The 8784-nt window shown below is 50.2% G+C and overlaps 1 protein-coding gene across 2 annotated transcripts in view; it reads left to right on the top strand.

Annotated features, from left to right (window-relative positions):
• The first annotated feature begins 5181 nt into the window (after positions 1-5181).
• PIK3R6 (phosphoinositide-3-kinase regulatory subunit 6) overlaps positions 5182-8784 on the top strand; it is a 48628-nt gene continuing 45025 nt past the window's right edge. Inside the window, exon 1 of one of the 2 annotated variants that reach the window (XM_061143458.1) lies at positions 5182-5309. The gene's annotated coding sequence lies outside the window, so the exon portion shown is untranslated. The remainder of the gene's footprint in view (positions 5310-8784) is intronic. The other variant, XM_061143459.1, reaches the window with a different exon arrangement.

The following is an 8784-nucleotide window of genomic DNA, read 5'->3' as shown; positions in this document are numbered from 1 at the left end:
TTACAATTGTCACCCCATTAACCCTAAGTCTGGGTTCTCACACACCCCACAAAACAACACTGCAGGAAGTGAAGTCTGGAAAATTCCCAATACATGTACTGTTCCTCCTTTTACACACCCACACCAGACAGTTCAAGTTACTAACAAGTTACTAACAGATGCCTCTGATGCTGCTGGTCCAGGAATCGCGCCTGTGAAACCCTGGTTTAGAGCCTGACTGCTGCCCCTGCTTCCCTGGGCCACCAGTGTGAGCGCCAGAGAGAATTCACTAGAAGCAGAGATGTCCACCAGGAGAGCAGCCTTGCCACTGCCTCAGTCTCCCTTGAGCAGAGTCAAGAGCAAGGAGCACAGGCCAGGCTTCAGGCTGGGCTCAGCCTGGACTAGATGTTTCCTGGTTCAAGTCCCACCACTTGCCAGTTACGTGAGCCTGTTTTTTTTTTTTTTTTTTTAAATTGTTTTCCACGATAACATCTCTTTACTTTATTTATTTACCTTGGCCACACTGTGCAGCGTGCAGGATCTTAGCTCCCTGTTGCCTGACCAGGGATTGAACCGGTGTCCCCTGCATTGGGAGCATGGAGTCTTAGCCACTGGACCACCAGGGAAATCCCTGAATGAGACTTTAAAGTGAAGTTTGCTGTAATTGTCCTAACTCATAAAGTGATTGCATATTTCTATAACAGCTATCTTCTGGTTTATTACTTCTCTCAGCTTTCTAAGAATAGGTCCTAAAAAAAAAAAAAAAAGAATAGGTCTTACCAACCAGAGATTGGGTTGGTTGTTTTTGGGTTGATTTGATTTGGGTTTTTGATTTGATTTTTGGGTTGTTGTTAATGAGTTCAGGATATAAAAACTGGGAGACAAGGATTAGAATGGAGTTGAGGTGCTCTGAATGCACTTCAAAAGGACTTTGAGATGTTTGTGAAAAACTCTGGGTGAGAGGAGCCAAGAGTTAGTGAGCTGGGATCAGTTTGGGAGAAAAGAGAGGGAAAAAAGCTCCATAGCATGGCCTGGAAGTGGACAAAAGAAATATCCACCAAAGATTTTTTTTTTAAGTTTAGGTGTTTTTTTTTTTGTTTGTTTGTTTTTAATTTGGCTGTGCCAAGTCTTAGTTGTGGCATATGGGATCTAGTTCCCTGACCAGAGATCAAACCTGGGCCCCCTGCACTGGGAGCATTGGAGTCTTAGCCCACTGGACCACCAGGGAAGTCTCTCATGGAAGATTTTTAGATAGCTTGTTAAGACATGATTAATACCGACTTCTTTTCCATCCTCCCTATGTAATCTTCAGGAAAATCTACCTTGTCTTTTAGGATTTTCTGTGAGTGAATTCCTTAGAAAACTCAATGAGATGATGGATTCTGCATCAGCTACTGAATGATCCCAGAGACAGTTCCATAGAAGGTGGGGCTGGAGGAACACACAGATGGCCCTGGGTTTCCTGTCCCCAAAGCAAACGTTAACAATTCTTACTGGACTCCCATACCATGGTGCTCCAGAGTGTCCTGATCCCAGCACTCATCTACCTGCTGCCACAGTTACAAGAGGATTTTAATTTGTTTAAAAATTAAAAGTTTCATTTGCTTTGTAATAGACAGGAAAATAGGTCAATATTTTTCTGAATAGAGGGGCTTGGAAAGAGGAATAAGGATGAAACAGAAGTGGTGGATTCTCTGCCGGAAAGCTAAGTAACTTGGCAGCCTCAAGTGAGTTAGTGAGCAGACTTCCACACACCCAGGAAGGTGGAGGGATACAGGAGCCTGAGGAGAAGTCACCTTGGCTGTGGCTGGAGGAGCCACAGACAGTGAGTCTCGGCTTCTGTGTCTTGGGTGCCCGCCGTCCAGAGTGGCTTTGCTGCCCTTGGCTCACTGATGATCCGGAAGCCAGGGCGGTAAGTGCAGGCAAGTCTAGCTCTCTGGATTCTGGTGCTGATGGATTATGTGGTCTGTGCATGGTTTGGAAAAGAATTTCCAGACATGAGGCAGAAGGAGAGGAGAACAGAGTTTATTAGAACGGGAGATGCTGTCAAAACAGCAGGATGGCTCCTTTCGCAGGCCAGTAGCCAATTTTACAGCCTTAATAGGAAGAAAATTCCTACTGAAAGGATGGCGTTAAGTGAGGATGCTATGCGCGTACCTGAGTGCTGACTCTTTGTGACCTGTGAACTGTAGCCCACCAGGCTCCCCTGTCCATGGGATTGTCCAGGCAAGAATACTAGAGTGGGTTTCTATTTCCACCTGCAGGGGATCTTCCTAACCCAGGGACAGAACTCGTGTCTCCATGTCTTTTCTCCTGCATTGCAAGTGGATTTTTTACCACTAAGCCACCAGACTGGTCAGGATGCTATAGAGTAGATATTTTACCTGTGAAGTCAGGGAATTGGCCAGTTTAGATCAGGAGGCTCGTGGCAACTGTTGCTATGAGGCTTGGTTAATTGCAGAGATTTTTGTCCTGTGACCTTGGTATAAGGCTCCACAGTCTTGTTGGAGGCTGTTCCTGGAAGACTGGTGCAGACGGGGAAGTTGGCAACAGATGGCCTGAAAAGCCCAGGTTAAACAAACCCTAGAGCGACAGGGAGCCACTAGGATCAATCAGAGAGGCAGTGCCACCTGCCTTGCTGATGGTACGTATGGTGAGCTGGGGGCAACCAGGGGTCTCAGTCCTTCATCCTTGAACCTCCTTTTTCACCCTCTCTTTGTCCCTGGCTGGCCCTCGGCTGCATGCCCTCACAACAAGGTTGCAAGGGACTTCCCTCTCGGTCCAGTGGTTAAGAATCCACTTCCACTGCAGGGGGCACAAGTTCAATCCTCGGTCGGGCAGTTAAGATTTCCACATGCCACACGGTGTGGCCAAAATAAATAAATGACAATAAATTCAAAATGAGGGCGCCTCAGCTCATCCTTGCCGGGGACAGCTCTGGGGCTGTCCACGGTCACCAAGCAGCCCCTTTGGTGGCCACCACACCCAGGGTAGTTGCAGAGACAGCAGCCCATGATAAGAGGAGTGGAGCAGCCACAGGAGGCTGACATCAACTTGTGATTTCCGATCAGTTAGGCCAGAACTGATAAGGAGAAGCCTCTGCCCGAGATGGCCACACTGCCGGCTGCTGCTGAGTGCTGAACCTGCAAGGGCTCCATTCTTGGCCCTTTATCTTGTCCTGAACTTTTTCACTTCACTCGTTCATTCCCTCCTTCATTCCTTCATCCATTCATCCATTTGTTTTATTTACTGAGCTCAACTGTCTTTCCACATTCTCTTGTCTTGTGATGGATAGAATAAGACCTAGCTGCTTCTTTCTCAGAACTTATTGAGGGAGGGCAGAGGGATGAGGCAGACATGTGATCTAAGAATACAAAGATGCTTGATAAAATTGAGTCCACTCACATGAGTGGGACAGAAAAGAGGTGGCTATAAGGGACTTGCCTGGTGGTCAAATGGCTAAGCCTCTTTGCTCTCAATGCAGGGAGCCTAGGTTTGATCCCTGGTCAGTGAACTAGATTCTGCAGCCAAATAAAAAAAAATTTTTTTTAAAGAAATAACTATAAAAGGGAAGCTGAGCTATAAAGCAGATGGTTTAAATTTCTGTTTTTTTTTTTTTTTTCAAATGGCCTCTTCTCCAAAATGAAGAGATGGAACCAACCCACTCAGTCTTTTCAGAGAAAGGTCAGTCAGTGACTTCTCCTTTGGTTGCAAAGGAGAAACCCAAGTACCAGAAACCGAATGCAAACAGTCTTAACAGAAAAGGAAGGGGCCATTTATCAGATCACATAGTTGAACAATTAAGAGAAGATCTAAGCCTCAGGGTTTCAGGCACAGCTGAATCCAGGCATTCATTTGGTCAGCAATCTGCCTCTCTCCAGAGCCATTTAGCCATTAGGCCAAATCTGATGAAAACACAGAGTCTCTGAGTTTTTTTCAAAGGTCTAGAAATGTGTTGGAGAGGCCCCTAAATATTTCTTGGCTTCCAAATGTGAGAAGAAGAAAGAATATGAAAACTAGCGAGCACATCGCCTTGGAGGTGATCTGCTCCCCAGCACTGCTCTCTCCTAATCACCAAGGTCAGCAGATGATTCTTCCTGCTCTGCATCCATGTCCTCTCTGCAGGCATGGACAGCGTTGACTGTCATGTCCTTGACACTGTCCTCACTCCCACTTCCACAGCACTCCACTTCTCCTCCTGTCTCTCTGACCTGTTTTTCCCTCTTCCATTCTGAAGGAATGATGGTTAGGAGTGAGCCAGGAGAAGGGTTGGGAAGATAATCCCACTGCCCACATGAAGGCCTGGAGGTGGGAGATGGTCTGGATCCTAAGGAACTACAGTCGTTCAGGACTTCTGGGAGGTGTCAGAGCGAGAGGATAAAGCCCGAGGTTGGGGATCGAGGAAGGACCAGATTACTCCTTGCAAATCACGTGAAGGAATTTGGCTGTTCTCTTGAAAGTAACAGGGTGCTATTGGGGGTTGTAACAAAGGTGTAACAGGATCAGATTCATGTTTCACCCTAAGAAAGAGACCTTCATCTGTGAGGTGGAGGCATGTAGTCAGCGGTCTAATCTATTACAGGTGGTCGTAATAATTTAGGAGAAAGACAATAGTGACCTCATGACTGCCATGGAGATGGGAAAAAAAGGGGACAATTCATGAGACAGCGATAAGTCTTGGTGCCATTGAGGTGTAACAGGTGAGGGAGAGGGAGGTGTAAAAGGTGAAATCCAGGTTTCTGGTTCTGAGATGAGCAGCAGAGAAGTGGGTTTTGAGGGTGAAATGATGAACTGGGTTTGTACCAACTGAGCTGGAAGGGCTTGGGGGCATTTAGCCAGTAGTGTCTGGGGTGGGAGGTGCTTGATGTGTCTGGAGCTCCAAAAAGAATCCTCGGCTCCCTGCATCCAGCCAGCACCAGAGGGGGCCCCCGGGAGGTGCCACCTCCCACCTGATCAGAATAAAGAATGTCAGCAGAACGTCCCTGGGAGTCCAGTGGTTAAGACTCCACACTTCCACTGCAGGAGGTGCTGGTTCGACCCGTGGTCGGGGAACTAAGATACAGCATGCCTTGCGGCACAGCCAAAAAAAAAGATCCAGTGGCTGTGGCTGACCACAGACACTTCTCTAGAAAGAGACCTCGCAGCAGGATGTGCTCTGGGAGGAGCTTTGAGAGCCATGGGTAAGGGGAAGGAAGAGGAGGGGACAGAGCCAGGCCTTTGTGACCCTGGGCTTTTCTCTGAAGGGCTAGAGGCTGCAGAGACACCCATCGTCCGGGACTGGTGGCCTCCCTGGGCAAGACTGTGGACCGCTGAGTTGCTGCTGAGTCAAGGTAGGTGCTGGTTGGGGACAGGGTCTCCAGGGAGGGAGCTGGGAGGAGCAGATGGAGGGTCCCGGAGGAGGGATGTTGGAAGGGGGAGCCCATGAGGGGCCAAGACATCCCCAGCCCTTATGAACACACACCCAGCATTTCTGAGACAGGTCACCCAGGTATGGTGGCTACTAGGACCGCTCTGCCAGGTTAAGATTACTCAACCCATTTTCACAAGAAGAAAGGATGCAGAACCCTGTGAGAAGACCTCCCCTTTCTTCTCCAGACCCTGTAAATGCCCATAATGAAGGACTAATCATTCCTCCCTGGTGCTGCAGAGTACATTCATTAGCCTGTTGGATTCCTACAGGCAATTGGAGGAAGGCTGGATATGTGTTAATACTGCCCGTTTATAGATCAGGAGACAGAGGCTTAGAGGGATGAAGCAACTTGCCAAAGATTGTAGAGTGGGGAAGCAAGACACAGGACTCCGAGAGAATCTTCTGGGCCCCCATCTGCGCCCCTCATGGGGCATCATCTGTCCCTGTCTGTCCCGGCTCTTAGCTATTCTCTGTACACACTCACACACACACACACGCGCACGCACACACGAAGAGGCCCAGCTGGCGTGGGGTTGAGACACGACTGTGCATGACCAACACAGACAGTAACAGGTGCCGGGGTCCCTGGCAGAGTGAGGTGTGGGCTCCAGTGGAGAGAGCCCGCCAGGGGTGGGGTCAGGGAAGGCTCTGCTCAAAGTGTCAACTGGGCCTTGAGGCAGACAGACGGCTGGTGTGCAGAGATGGGGCTGCGGGCATCTCGGTGAGGGGGACAAATGGCAAACACAGAGGAGAAAGGTGGTGTGATGGCAGAAAGAATAGCTAGAGGTTCGGTTTGGCTGCTAATGCATGCTTTTGTGGAGGACTGACCAGCAGGGGCCTGTCCTGTTTATTTATCTGTAAATAAGTGGCTTTTGAATATCATCATTTTGAGTCCTCACAGAAACTCTATAGGTCAGGTGCTATTATTAGGTCTCATTTAAAGATAGAGAAACTGAGGCACAAAGGCTCCAAGCAACATGTTGCCATAGCAACAGAGAGATTTGGTACCCAGCAGTCTAGCACCCAGTGCTACCTGTCCCAACACTCTGTGGCTCCCCTGTTACCTCCTTGGCTCCCAGGGTGGGCATGAATGCCAGGCTGGCTGGTGGCCGCCTGGTCCCCGGGCCTTCCTGGTCTGCATCCAGGCCCCGTCACCTTCCTCCTAGGCTCCCTGCCCCCAGGAACAATGCTCTCCTGCCTCTAGACTGGCTCTCTCACATCCAGATGTTTCCTTCGCAGCCAGGCGCAGACACAACAGAGGAAGCAGGCCTGCCTAGTCCTTGGGGACAGCTGGGAACCTGGAAAACCCAGTGGGGCTCGTGGGATGAGGGTTAATGGGGTCCACTCAGAATCCCAAGTTCTGCCTTTCCACCCCCGCTAATCACATGCTCTGAATCAAAGAACTGGGTGTGTCGCCTGGCAAGTCTGTGTCTATGGAGAGAAAATATCCAAGCCCTGGAGATGGCATCTGCCAGATACCCTGGGGGCCGGAGGGAGCGTGGGTGGGAGGAGAGGGAAGTGGCTCCGCGGTGGGATGGTCCCCTCTCTGTGCCAAAGCAGCAGGCAGAGGACAGGAGGGGCAGAAGTGCGGTCCTGGGAAGTTCCATGCCTTTCTTCCCAGCGGGTGGCATAGGTGGGCTGGGTGGTGGCTTCTTCTGCCTGAATAGTCTGGCCCAGGAGCCAGCAGTGGGGGTGGGAGACCAGGGTAAGCAGGGCATCAGCTGGAAACTTCATGGAGAAACAGTGACGCAGAGCCTGGCCGCCTCAGACCCTCTCAGTCCTGCTGTCTGCAGCCCTTCCTCTGGCCAAGAAGTTTTTCCCACAATCTCCTGCACAGAAAGAATGGGCCACGGCTGCTGCCAACGGGGTCCCATCCGCTTCTTGCTGCTGTGTGTCATGGAGCCACCTCTGGTTCTGTGGCTGGTCCTGTGGCCTGTGTTACCCCCCGAGGCAGTGAACAGCTATGCGTTCACACCCTCCCTGAGGACTGTTCATTGTTAATGTTCTGTGTTTAAGGAGGAATGTCCTCTGAATCCCGATTCATTCAGCCACCTGTTCATCCTTTGTCTCTGGTCCCATCCCTCTGACAAGGGCTGTAAGGGTCTAAGATTTTACCCTACTGGTAACTAAGAAGTTGAGGCTTCCCAGATGGTTCAATGGTAAAGAATCCACCTGCCAATGCAGGAGAAACAGGTTCAATCCCTGGTCAGGAAGATCCCCTGGAGACGGAAATGGCAACCCACTCCAATATTCTTGCCGGGGAAATCCCTGGACAGAGAAGCCTGGTGGTCTACAGTCCACGGGGCTGTAAAGAGTTGGACACGACTTAGTGACTAAGCAACAACAACCACTAACAAGTTAGTCTGCCCAGTTTTATGGTCGCTGGCAGAAAACACGAGACTCTAGAGTCACAGATCTTTATCACTCGCAGTGAAACAAGCAGCATGAGCGTCCTGCCCTCAAATCCCCTGGGGAGAGCGAAGAGGTGGCCCCAAGAGGTTGCTGTGCATCATTGCTGAGGAGCCCAGAGCTTAGGAAACCCCCCAGTGCTCATGGGGTGGGGTGGGGGCTGCCAGCAAACCTGCCACCTCTGCCCTGGAAGGAAACATTGTCTCTATTCCACTGGTGGGCAAAGAAATCTGTTCTTGACGCTGGGGAGGGCAGACTCTCTGTTCCAAGGTTGTTTGTGATACAGAACTTGAAGAAGTGATCTGGAATGAAAGCTCACGAGGCGTGCACAAACCCATGGAGGATTGTCTGCCAGAGTTCTCCTACTGACTGCACCCCGGCTGCACTGTCCCCTGAGATGCCTCCAGCACCCCCTCCTCAATGCTTGGCTGGCCATTCCCTTCGTTTGGAACGTGTTTTCTGCAGACTTTGCCTGGATCGCTCCCTTCCTCCTGCAAGCTTCTACTCAGAGGTCACCCCCTCGGAGAGACCTTTTCATACTGCACCCCAATCGCTGGAACCTCACTATCCCCTTCTCAGCCGTATTTCTCTAGCACCTCTCAGATGTATAATTAATATACAACTTAATTATGGCATTTTTGTTTGCATCAACCCCCCCCCCCCCCACACACACACACAGGGCTTCCCTTGTAGTTCAGTTGGTAAAGAATCCACCTGCAATGCAGGAAACCTGGATTCGATTCCTCCATCAGGCAGATCCCTTGGAGAAGGAAATGGCAGCCCACTCCGGTATTCTTGCCTGGAGAATTCCATAGACAGAGGAGCCTGGTAGGTTCCCAGTCCATGGGGTCGCAAGAATCAGACATGACTTAGAGACTAAACCACCGCCCCCTCCCAAAACAAAATACTTGTATGAATGAATGAATCCATCCACTTATCTGATCTTCAGCGGAAAACCTGGTTCTCCTCACTTGAGTCTGTGGGAC

The sequence above is a fragment of the Dama dama genome, chromosome 5, assembly GCF_033118175.1.
Source record: "Dama dama isolate Ldn47 chromosome 5, ASM3311817v1, whole genome shotgun sequence".
NCBI lineage: Eukaryota > Metazoa > Chordata > Mammalia > Artiodactyla > Cervidae > Dama > Dama dama.
The sequence above is the reverse complement of the archived record's forward strand: the minus strand, read 5'-3'. Positions and strand labels throughout refer to the sequence as shown.